The 13,758-nt window shown below is 40.1% G+C and overlaps 1 protein-coding gene across 14 annotated transcripts in view; it reads left to right on the top strand.

The window, feature by feature from the left end:
• TENM4 (teneurin transmembrane protein 4) overlaps positions 1-13,758 on the top strand; it is a 1,400,276-nt gene that overhangs the window by 1,145,660 nt on the left and 240,858 nt on the right. Inside the window, exon 1 of one of the 14 annotated variants that reach the window (XM_056561284.1) lies at positions 7,440-7,716. The exons of the other annotated variants lie outside the window; for them this stretch is intronic. The gene's annotated coding sequence lies outside the window, so the exon portion shown is untranslated. Of the gene's footprint in view, positions 1-7,439; positions 7,717-13,758 lie in introns of those variants that run through there. 14 annotated transcript variants of the gene reach the window in all.

The following is a 13,758-nucleotide window of genomic DNA, read 5'->3' as shown; positions in this document are numbered from 1 at the left end:
ACCTGTCTTATCAGCTTTACGTCGTCTCATTAGGATTGTTGGAGCATCGGGGAGGGTAGAGGGGCTTGAGTACGAAGAGTTAATAGATAACGAGCAGTGACAGTTGGATTCTTAAATATTTGATACATTTACCAAAACGTTTTCAGTAACTGACACATTCCGTCAGCTTTTTAACCATTCTCGTCCTTAAAGGGGAATTCCAGGCAAAACCTTTTTTTATATATATCAACTGGCTCCAGAAAGTTAAACAGATTTGTAAATCACTTCCATTAAAAAATCTTAATCCTTCCAATAGTTATTAGCTTCTGAAGTTTTCTGTCTAACTGCTCAATGATGATGTCACGTCCCGGGAGCTGTGCATGATGGGAGAATATCTCCATAGGAACTTCACAGCTCCCAGGACGTGAGTCATCAGAGAGCAGTTAGACAGAAAACAACAACTCAACTTCAGAAGCTAATAACTATTGGAAGGATTAAGATTTTTTAATAGAAGTAATTCACAAATCTGTTTAACTTTCCGAGGCCAGTTGATTATATAAAAAAAAAAGTTTTGGCCTGGAATACCCCTTTAACGTCACCCAGCTTTCCCCAAAAAATATCAAAGACAAGATTATTGTTCACCAACGTGACGGAATATGCAAGTGACATGTGAAAAAAAATTCCAGTCCCATTTATGACCACTGCCCGTTATCCTATTTATAAATCTATCTAATGGGCGATGGGTAATCACTCAGCTTTCCCAAAAACAACCACATCAAGAATTGTTAACGACTCAATAGAATACACAATGTACAGCACATTTCTGGGATGTTTTTTTTTTTTTTTTTTTTTTTAAAGTTCCCAAGGACAAGTTCTTAAAAATTCTTGTCTTTGGGAAAGCTGGGTGGCAACCAATACCTATGAGATGATCAGGCCACCTAACTTTCCCTGATTACTGAATGGCAAATGTATTTGGTGATACAAATGGTGTCTGGATTAACTGATTAGCTGTCATTACAGGACATTAATATCAAGCTTTCCTAGCTTTCCTGAATGGCAAATACTTACCTGGCAATAAAAGCCATTTATAGCTATAATTTAAAAGTCTGGGAAAGCTGAGTGATCAGTGATATATAGGCGACATTACAGGAATGAATACCAAACTTTCCCAGATTACTGAATGGTAAATCTATCTGGTAATACAAGTGGTTCATGTTATTATTCAAGAGTTTGGGAAAGTTGAGTGATCACTGATATAGCTTTTATTACAGTTTCCTCAAGTGTTGATACCCAACTTTTCCAGTCTCCTGAATAGCAAATCTATCTGATACAAACGGTTCATAGCTATAATTCGAGATGCTGTGAAAGCTGAGTAGCCACTGATATAGCTGACATTACAGGGGTTGATAACCAACTTTTCCAGATTCCTGAAGGTCAACTCTGTCTGTCTGATGATACAATCGGTTCATAGTTACAATTCAAGAGTTCGGGAAAGTTTGGGATTATATAGCCATCATTACAAGGGTGGATACTCAACTTTCCAAAATTCCTGAATAGCAAATGTGGTGATACAAGCAGTTTATAGCAATATCAGTCCGGGAAAGCTGAGTGATGACCAATATTGCTGTCATCACTCCTTCCGTCTGTACAGTCACCAAGATTCAAGAGTTTGGGATTATATAGCCATCATTACAAGGGTGGATACTCAACTTTCCAAAATTCCTGAATAGCAAATGTGGTGATACAAGCAGTTTATAGCAATAAATCAGTCCGGGAAAGCTGAGTGATGACCTGTATTGCTGTCATCACTCCTTCCATGTGTACTGTCACCCAGCTTTCCTAGACTACCTAACTGTGTAATGATTTATGGCCGTGAGCTCTAAACGGCAGCCCTCCAGATGTTGCAAAACTACAACTCCCAGCATGCCCGGACAGCCAACGGCTGTCCGGGCATGCTGAGAGTTGTAGTTTTACAAACAGCTGGAGGTTTGCAGTTTAAGACCACTCATTTAGGAGCAAAATATATGCACCCAGCTTTCCCACAAACAGATACACTTAGACCGCATATCAATTTCAGCGTGCAGGGCTCTTTAAATCGAAGAGATTTGATACATAGTATCGATACATTGATGGCGATGGACACAATGTATCATCCCGACCTTGGTGGAACATCCCTTTAAATCAGACGGATCCCTGACGTTCTGCACTGTGCGTGCTGCCGGATCTTCTCGGTTGCTCTGATCCACAGTGCCACCTACAGCCCGCCAACGAGGTCGCCACGTCTCAGGCTGGCATTTAAAGAGCCCACATGCGGCTGGATCATTTGTCTTCATTTCGGAGGTAACGATGGCAAAAAAAACAAAGTAATAAAAAACGGATAATGACTTCACCTGCTCCCCCCCCCCCCCCTTTTGAAGCATCGTCTGGTAATGAGCGTCCAGCCGGGCCGCCATTGCCCCCCATGCCCACGACCCAGGAAAGACGGCCACACCACGTGCCAGCCTTGTGCCAATTGTCCTTCTGAAGTCGTTAGAAATTAATGATGGTGGATACGGCGTGACCGGGCACCAAGGGCGATTTTTGTCTCGCACCCTTTAATCTGCGCTCTCTTTACGTTTTTTATTTAAAAATAAAAATAAAAATTTTTTCCCACATCGGATTTTAATTGCGGTTGCGACAATGTTTTTCCAAGAATCAGCATTAATGTTCAATGTCGTCTGCATCTAATTAATAAGCCTCAGGCGGCGACGGCGGCGGCAATGACGGCATCGGAAATAAACGGAGGCAGGCGATACTACCTGCAGTGTAGAGAGCGTGATACCTGCTTAGATACACGGTGAGTGACTGCACACTGGGGGCAAGATAAGGCCATGGTCACATGATGGAATTTCCGAGCGCAATCCGATGGCATTTTGCTGCACACGGCGGAAATTTCTGCCGAGGAAATCCAGATTCCGACTTCTGCCTAAGGGTGCGTTCACACTGAGGAATAGCAGAGGAATCCTCACGTAAAAATTCTGCTGCGGAATTTACGTTTTTTTTTTTCGTGCTAAATATGCGCGGAATTCCGCACAGATTTTTCCATGCGGAATATAGGATGAAACTTTTTTTTTTTTTTTTGCTGGACTACAACCACTAATTGGAATTTACCTTTTTTAGGGTGCGTTCCCACATGGCGTGTACGCAGCGTATTTCACGCTGCGCAAAATTTACGGCAGAAGTTGGAAATACGCTGCAAATTCAGTGCGGAAATGATTTCAAGCGGAAAGTTGTTAGCATTGACTTCAATGGACTTCTGCTCGCGTATTCCGCAAGAAGAATGAACGTGTTTTTTCTTCTAGCGGAACGCAGTTCCGCGGCAGAATTCCGCGAGCGGAATTTACGCAGTGTGAACAGTGCAGAGTAAAATACATTGTAGTCAGTGGCAAAGCAGATGTTAATTATTTCTAAGCGGAGAATTCAAGAGGAATTACTCGAGTAATTACTGAGTGTGAACGCACCCTAAGGCCATGTTCACATGTCGGAGTTTCCATGCGAAATTCCACTTGGAATGTCCGCACGGAGATTCCACTGAAGCGGAGTCCCATTGAATTCAAAGGGATTCTGCTGCGCTGTGCACACAGTGGAATTTCCGTGGCAGAAACATTCCATTTTCCGTGTCGGCACAAAAAATGAACACGGTAAGGCTAGGTTCATCCTGCGGAATATCCGGACAGAATATTTCCACCTGGAGATTCCGAGTGCAGCCAGCTCCGTCTGAATCAGTCGGCACTAGGACCGCACAGACACTGCAGTCTCCAATAGACTGCAATGTGTTCCGCGAGTATTTCCGCCTGAAGAATCAGCGACGCCATTTTTTCAGGCAGAAATTTTCAAGTGGATTTTCCGCTCACAAATTCCGCTCCGCAAATTCCGAAGTATAAATTTGTGAACGGAAACCCATTCACTATCCTATACATTTTAGTAAGCGGAATTTCTGCCTGCAATTTCAAAGCGGAATTGCAGGCAGAAATTTCCGTAGCGTGAACCTAGCCTAACGGTTCTGTGCGCACGGAATGCATAGTCTTCTATGAGGCGGCACGATCCTTTTTGGTCATAACGCCGGCATATTATGCCAGTGCCCCGCAGTGTCCAAAATGTCCGGGCAGAGATTCTCCGTGCGGACATGGTCATGTGAACATAACCTAATTAAAGGGGTTATCCAGGGGAAAATTTTTTTTTATCTATATCAACCGGCTCCAGAAAGTTAAACAGATTTGTAAATTACTTCTATTAAAAAATCTTAATCCTTTCAGTACTTATGAGCTGCTGAAGTTGAGTTGTCCTTTCCTGTCTAAGTGCTCTCTGATGACACGTGTCTGGGGAACTGTCCAGAGTAGAAGCAAATCCCCATAGCAAACCTCTTCTACTCTGTGCAGTTCCCGAGACAAGCAGAGATGTCAGCAGAGAGCACTGTTGTCAGACAGAAAAGAACAACTCAACTTCAGCAGCTGATAATTGTTGGAAGGATTAAGATTTTTTTTAATAGAAATAATTTACAAATCTGTTTACATTTCTGGAGCCAGTTGAGATATATATATATATATATATATATATATATATATATATATAAGTTTTTTCCTGGATAACCCCTTTAATTCATATGTTAATTCTTTTGGTGCAATCCGCTAAGAAATGCATTGCCGTCTGTGGAAATTGCACATTTCCGGCTCCTGCTATTTGCAGAATGTCCCTCCCGTGTTTCCAGGTGGACATTTCACAAATTTTCCGCTGTGTGATCGGCTTATACATTATACCAGTGTTTCCCAACCAGGGTGCCTCCAGCTGTTGCAAAACTACAACTCCCAGCATGCCCAGACAGCCTTCGGCTGTCTGGGCATGCTGGGAGTTGTAGTTTTGCAACAGCTGGAGGCACCCTGGTTGGGAAACACGGCATTATACACATCTGTGCTGTATTTTCTATTATTTTGTTCAGTTTTTGAAATGGAGCAACCAAAAACATTGGCGCCAGTTGATCCGTTACACGTCTGATGTGAACGGCGCTCAGCGGACCCCATTGACTTTAACGGGGTACACGGATGAACAGTGCTTAGATACGCAGGACAGTATCAAATATGATAGGCTTAGGTACTTTGGCTCAGTGTCATACATGAGACATACACACAGGATCGGCTTAGATACAGCAGACCACCAGTATCACATATGTTAGGTTTAGATACAATGACACAGAAGCCCAGGATCACAAATGATGTGCTTAGATACAGAAGATAAAATAACACAATGGGGGAGATTTATCTTGTTGCTATTGGCAAATGCTTCACTGATCCTCTGCACAAGTTGCGATACGTTTACCCCAATATGATTAGATACAGTTTCTCAGCAGACAGTAGGACACATGGTTGCCCTTACATCACATATTATTCACTTAGATACAGTGATTCAGGTGACAATACTAAACATGATACATTTACATACCTGGGCTCAGCAGTATCACACATGATGCACCATGTCAGTGGTATAGTATCTCATATGATGGGCTTAGATACACTGCTCAGCTGCATACTAACACATATGATGGGCTTAGATTAGTGTGCAAAACTACAACTCCCACACATGATGAGCTTGGATACACAACTCAGCTACACAGTATCACTAGTGGTAGGCTCACATACACCAAACAGCTGCACAGTATCACACATGATGGGCTTGGATACACCACTCAGCTGCACAGTTTTGCTAGTGGTGGACTTGGATACACTGCACAGCTATACAGTATTGCACATGATGAGCTTAGAGACAGCACAGCTGCACAGTTTCACTAGTAGTGGGCTTAGATTCACCATACAGTATCACACATGATGATGGGCTTAGATACACCATTGAGCAGCACACAGTATCATACATGATGTGCTTAGATACACCCTTAAGCAATCCACAGTATCACATGTGGTGAGCTTAAATACACCCTTCAGCAGCACACAGTATCACACATGGGGGGATTAGATACACCATTGAGCAGCACACAGTCGGTGGATCTGATGTTACACAGGGGGCAGCAGCTCCCAGTATCACACATGATGGGCTTAGATACACTGTTCATCAGCACATAGCCAGAGGATCTGATGTTACACAGTGGGCTGCAGCTCCCAGTATCTCACATGTTTAGCTTAGATACACCATTGATCATCGCACAGTATCACACATGATGGGCTTAGATACACCATTGATCAGCACAGTCGGTGGGCAGCAGCTCCCAGTATCACACATGTTTAGCTTAGATACACCATTGATCAGCATGGTCGGTGGGCAGCAGCTTCCAGTATCACACGTGTTTAGCTTAGATACACCATTGATCAGCACGGTCGGTGGGCAGCAGCTCCCAGTATCACACGTGTTTAGCTTAGATACACCATTGATCAGCACAGTCGGTGGGCAGCAGCTCCCAGTATCACACGTGTTTAGTTTAGATACACCATTGATCAGCACAGTTTGTGGGCAGCCGCTCCCAGTATCACACGTGTTTAGCTTAGATACATCATTGATCAGCACAGTCGGTGGGCAGCAGCTGCCAGTATCACACATGTTTAGCTTAGATACACCATTGATGAGCACAGTCGGTGGGCAGCAGCTCCCAGTATCACACGTGTTTAGTTTAGATACACCATTGATCAGCACATTTTGTGGGCAGCCGCTCCCAGTATCACACGTGTTTAGCTTAGATACACCATTGATCAGCACAGTCGGTGGGCAGCAGCTCCCAGTATCACACATGTTTAGCTTAGATACACCATTGATCAGCACAGTCGGTGGGCAGCAGCTCCCAGTATCACACGTGTTTAGTTTAGATACACCATTGATCAGCACAGTTTGTGGGCAGCCGCTCCCAGTATCACACGTGTTTAGCTTAGATACACCATTGATCAGCACAGTCGGTGGGCAGCAGCTCCCAGTATCACACATGTTTAGCTTAGATACACCATTGATGAGCACAGTCGGTGGGCAGCAGCTTCCAGTATCACACGTGTTTAGCTTAGATACACCATTGATCAGCACGGTCTGTGGGCAGCAGCTCCCAGTATCACAAGTGTTTAGCTTAGATACACCATTGATCAGCACGGTCGGTGGGCAGCAGCTCCCAGTATCACACATGTTTAGTTTAGATACACCATTGATCAGCACAGTCGGTGGGCAGCAGCTCCCAGTATCACACGTGTTTAGCTTAGATACACCATTGATCATCATGGTCAGTGGGCAGCAGCTCCCAGTATCACACGTGTTTAGCTTAGATACACCATTGATCAGCACAGTCGGTGGGCAGCAGCCCCCAGTATCCAATCCTTGGCTGCCTGCAGGTGATACCATCTGATATAAACATCTGCTCACGTGGATCCCGTCTATTTATACCCTGTATCCGCTAGCAGGACAAGGCTTGGATACTATTGCATAAGATCATCATCTGTATCATCCGAAATACAGAAGGTCATTGCAATCTGTAGGAAACTGCAAACCCAAATCCACAGGAGAGACATCCAGAGACATGATGAGAGCGATTACATCTCCAGGCTCGGCCCACCTCACCGTGTTAATGCAAATTGCATCATTACACTGAATGGGAGAGATTGCAATATGATGACACCGATTGCATTGTCACACATCCATAGGCTGCGCTTCCCGTCAGGATCGCCACACAGACGGGCACCCAGGACCCTGCAGGTGCTGCCCCTCACCTCTCACCAGGTAGGACTGCCTAGGTGCAGCATGCTGGCATTTGTAGTTCCTTATACAGCAGTGGTCTCCAACCTGCGGACCTCCAGATGTTGCAAAACTACAACTCCCAGCATGCCCGGACAGCCAACGGCTGTCCGGGCATGCTGGGAGTTGTAGTTTTGCAACATCTGGAGGTCCGCAGGTTGGAAACCACTGTTATACAGCATCGACAGCGCCAAGGTCCTTATAGAATCTCATGTTATTAGGACCGGGGACCATCCGAGTCCATCCCAATCCTAACATTACATTTAAGATGTTCGTAATATTTATTTCATATTATATATATATATATATTTATACATATATATATATAACTTTTTTTAATTATTTTTATTATTATTTTTATTTTTTATTATTAATTTTATTTTTATTTTTTATTATTATTTTATTTTTATTATCATTATTATTATTTTTATTATCATTATTATTATTTTTATTATCATTATTATTATTATTATTTTTTTTTTAATTATTATTTATTATTATTATTTTTATACATACTGTATAGGCGTTGCACATTTATTTTGCATATTTTTCTACGTTCGTAGCGATGTCCTTGCAGTGAAGTGAAATATTTTTGGAAGCATCATATTATCGTAGCGTGCAATATACGTGTCATTTATTTATATCGTTTATCCTTAATTTTGTTTTGGCATTCTTATTTTTATATTTTATTTTTAATTATTTTTATGTATATTTTTGGTGTATTTTTCTAATTATTAGAATAGTAATTATAGATAATTTAATCGCTTATTTTGTATGCTATTCTCATTTTTATATATATTTTTTTAAATTTTATTTTACCGGTAGATATTTGGGTATCTTTCTATAGTACTATTTATTATGAATATTTATAAAGAAAAATATTTATATATAATAAAATTTTATTTTTAGATTATTCTTATTTTTATATTTTTATTTTTAATTATTTTTATGTATATTTTTGGTGTATTTTTCTAATTATTATAATAGTAATTATAGATAATTTAGTCTCTTATTTTGTATGCTATTCTCATTTTTTATATATTATTTTATTTTAGATATTTGGGTATCTTTCTATAGTACTATTTATTATGAATATTATTTAAAAAAAATATTTATATATAATAAATTTTTTTTTAGATTATTCTTATTTTTATATATTTTTAATTTTAATATTTTATGTGCATTTTTATATTTATTATTCTTATTATTTATTAATATTTTATTATATTATTATATATTTTGCGTTTTTTTATTCTCATATTATTTTGCGCTTGTTTATTCTCCTAATCTGCTATTCCCGGTGGCGTCCTGTCTATGGTGATTAGCAGAGATGTAACGATTTATTTAGCGCCGTCACATTCCAGGACACTGTCAGGATTCTGTTATTTACCTGCAACTCCCTCTGTGTCCACGTAATGCAGATACATTTACAATTGACATTAATATACTATTATTACGAGTGACCCAGGAATGTTATTTAGAATTTAAAATATATATATATTTTAATGTTATTTTAGTTTTGTTTTTCGGGGGGAGGGGTCATGTTTACACCCCCCCCCCCCATCCCCTTTTTTTTCCTTTTTATATTTCTGACCAGAGCCATGACACAGAAGATGGTTTCATTTTCGAGAATTCAATTCTGGTTTTTCAACACCTTTTTTTTCCGATGAAAAACATTTTTTTTTTTTTTTTTTTTTTTAAATCAACTGTCGCCAGAAATTTAAACAGATTTGTAAATGACTTCTATTAAAAAAAATCTTTACCCTTCCAGTACTTTTTAGCAGCTGTATGCTACAGAGGAAATTCTTTTCTGTTTTTGAATTTATTTTTTGTGTTGTCCACAGTGCTCTCTGCTGACACCTGATGCCCGTATCAGGAACTGTCCAGAGCAGGAGAAAATCCCCATAGCAAACCTATGCTACTCTGGACAGTTCCTGACACGGACAGAGGTGTCAGCAGGGAGCACTGTGGACAAAACAAAAAAGAAATTCAAAAAGCTAAGAATTTCCTCTGTAGCATACAGCTGCTAAAAAGTACTGGAAGGGTAAAGATTTTTTTTTAATAGAATTAATTTACAAATCTGTTTTAACTTTCTAGCATCAGTTCATTTAAAAAAAAAAAAAAGTTTTCCACCGGAGTACCCCTTTAAGGCCTTGTTCACATTTGCCTTGAAGCTCTGTCACAGAATCTGTTTGATTAGCGGGACCTGAAGGACCCCATAAAAGTCAATGGGATCAGTAAGGCCGCGTTCACACGGCAGAATTTCTGCATGAAAATTCTGCTGTCTAAATCCCATTGAAGTGGATTGGCCATAAATTCATGCAGAATTCAGCGCAGAAATTCTGCCGTGTGGATCCGGCCTTAGTGTCCGTCTGTCTCGAAACAGATAAGAACGAGGCCTTATTTATGATGAGGTCCATCAGACTGCGCTATTCCTGCCGTCAAGAACACCAGGAAGGCGAAAGTAAACAAAGCACCAATGTGAACGGAGCCTTAACATAGATATACTGGGGGGCGTACTGGGGGGCGTCAGGTACCAGGAAATGAAGTAGAATGTGGCACCGCTAGAAATGGAGACCACCTCCCGCCTACTTTATGACTGGATCTCCAATAACCTGTTACTTTGGTAACCTTAGAATCTGTTGTTGATCATGGGATCGCTTTATAGGTCTTACAGGCATCGGTCTAAGGAAACCACAATATTTCCGGTCACGAGTCAATCCGGTTACTATTGTAGACTTGTATAGTCATCAGCTGAAATTTCCTGGGTGGTGTTAATTAGAGATGAGCGAACTTACAGTAAATTCGATTCGTCACGAACTTCTCGGCTCGGCAGTTGATGACTTATCCTGCATAAATGAGTTCAGCTTTCCGGTGCTCCGGTGGGCTGGAAAAGGTGGATACAGTCCTAGGAGACTCTTTCCTAGGACTGTATCCACCTTTTCCAGCCCACCGGAGCACCGGAAAGCTGAACTAATTTATGCAGGATAAGTCATCAACTGCCGAGCCGAGAAGTTCGTGACGAATCGAATTTACTGTAAGTTCGCTCATCTCTAGTGTTGATAATAACTATAATAAGAATAACGAATAACAATAATAAAAATAATAAAAATAAAGAACAATAATAATAAAAATAATAAGAATGATGATGATGATTAATAAAAATAATAAGAACAATGATGATAATAATAATAATTATTATTATTAATAAAAATAATAAGAACAATAATGATGATGATGCCAATAATAAATAATAATAAAAATAATTAATAATAATAAAAATTATAAGTATAATTATAACACTATTAATAAGAATAAAAATAACAATAACAATAATAAACAATAAGAATAAAAATAAGAATAAGAATAATAAACAATAAGAATAAAAATAATAAGAATAACTATAATAACAATAATAAAAATAAGAATAAAAGATGATGATGATGATGATAAAAAAAAATAAGTATAACTATAATAACAATATTAATAATAATAATAAAAATAATAGTATTAATAATTACATTTTAATTATATATTTTAGTTTTTTTTATCAGTTTGTATATAGTGCATCACTGTTCATAGAGTGAAAGAAGCCACTCGTGTATATGTATGTGTGTGTGTGTATATATATATATATACAGAAAGAACGAATCTATTAATAATTAGGACGTGGTTCTGCAGCCATGAAGACTCCTACGACGCAGGAAGGATCCGACATACATTCGTGTTTGCGTCAGTATTAAGTCACATTCACGCGGCAGCAAATGTGCGGAATGTCCGCCTGGAAAACATGGGTGGTCATTCACGCAAATAGCCGGACATCTCCATAGACGGCAATGCATTCCCATGTCAATTCTTCAGGCAGAGGCCGGAATTGGGATTTCCATAGACGATGTTTCCCGCGGTGGAAATTCTGTTGTGTGCGCGGTGCAGCAGAATCCCACTGAAAGCTAAATGTTGCCGTAATATTATTAATTTATTTTTCATTCATGTCCTTCTCAAATTTTTCTGTTTTTCTTTTTTCTTCTTGGTTTTAAATGTTTTATTATTATTATTATTTTATTTTATTATTATTATTATTATTATTATTATTTTATTTTTTTCAGTTTTACATTTGTTTCTGTCTTTTGCTTTACACTTTGCTTTGCTGTCCGGTGTAAACCAACCGATTCCTGGTGGCTCATTGAGTGACAAACTCATCTCTGCTGCGTCCGTCCGTCCGTACCTTAACTGGGAAGAGGCGACGGGAGCGAGGATGTATTTAGTCAGCGCTCTCGCCTTGTTGCAGTAAAAAAAAATAATAATTTTAAATGTTGTCGCGCTAAAAGACGGTATTGACAGTTTTAATCCCTCGACGAGCGTGGAAAAAAATGAATTAATATGATTGATATAGAGAGAGCGCTGGAAATGCGTCTGTCAGCGTTTTTTTATTTTTATTTTTCTCAATCTCGGATCGCTAAGAAAATGGCTTCAAAGTGTTAACCCTTGCGTTGCTGGGAAGTGTGGGATGGTAGCCATAGACCGATGGTCTCCAAAGGGTGGCCCTCCAGCTGTTGCAAAACTACAACTCCCAGCATGCCCGGACAGCCGTTGGCTGTCCGGGCATGCTGGGAGTTGTAGTTTTGCAACAGCTGGCGGTCAACAGTTTGGACATTACTGCTATAGACCGTTACCAAGATGGCCGACTCTATATATGACCAGATTTCTTGGCCATGTGCCTTTTTTTTCTCTTCCTAGGGTTGATGAAAGTTTAGAAGAAAGTGGACCCCATGGCTAGAGCACAATGGGCCCCTCTTATGGTGCGCGCCATTCTTGTATCAGGCCCTTAGAAAGTATATATAAGGGTCTCCATTTTGGCACTCTCTCGGTTCGCCTCTCAGTTGGCTTGGGACCAGCCAACTTGTGGCTACATTTGGGGGGAACCCATTGAGCTATTATGGGGACCCTGGAGAGGGGAGAGGGGGTGGGGGGTCCAGGTTGGTCTTTTTTTTCCCCCTCATTTGAAAGAGGCGTTATGGGGGAATGGCAGCATAGGCTATTATTAGAGAATAATGTAGAGGTTCTTGTGTAGGCATTGTGCTTACCTGTTTTAGCTGATAGCAGCAGCAGTATACAGATAAATCTGGAAGGGAGGTGTACATTTACTATATATCCTGTTCCCATAGAAATAGCAGCAGCAGTGTACGGATAGAGCAGGAGGGGAGGGGTATAAATACTATATATTCTGATCCTATAGAAATAGCAGCAGCAGTATACAGATAGAGCTGGAGGGTACGTGTATAACTACTATATATCCTGATCCCATAGAAATAGCAGCAGTATACAGATAGAGCTGGAAGGGGAGGTGTATAACTACTATATATTCTGATCCTATAGAGATAACAGTATACAGATGGAGCTGGGGTGAGGCATGTAACTACTATATATCCTGATCCCATAGAGATAGCAGCAGTAGTATATAGATAGAGCTGGAGTGTATGTGTATAACTACTATATATCTTGATCCCATAGCAATAGCAGCAGTATACAGATAGAGCTAATGGGGAGGGGTATAACTACTATATAGGGGAGGTGTATAACTACTATATATCCTGATCCCATAGAGACAGCAGCAGCAGTATACAGATAGTGCTGGAGGAGAGGCGTATAACTACTATACATCCCCTGATCCCATAGAGATGATAGCAGTATACATATATAGCTATGAGGGGACATGTATAACTACTATATATCCTGATCCCATAGACATAGCAGCAGTATACAGATAGAGCTAGAGGGAAGTGACCTGGAAAGTGTTGATGTCATCATGTCGTTCATCATGTAGTAGATCAAGAACTGACACTCTGTTCTGACCATTAAGCACTGGATGATTTTCAGTGCCAGACCTGTGATCACATGACTCAGTTACAGTAATGAAACTCATGGATGCAGCTGAGCTGGAATAAAACAAATAGTTCTATAGGACCACTGACAGTGAGTGTTCATGTTATAGAAAAAAAACGAAAAACTAGAGTACTTCTTTAATGG

The sequence above is a fragment of the Hyla sarda genome, chromosome 2 (assembly GCF_029499605.1).
Source record: "Hyla sarda isolate aHylSar1 chromosome 2, aHylSar1.hap1, whole genome shotgun sequence".
Classification (NCBI taxonomy): Eukaryota; Metazoa; Chordata; class Amphibia; order Anura; family Hylidae; genus Hyla; species Hyla sarda.
This window is presented reverse-complemented; position numbering and strand designations above follow the sequence as displayed.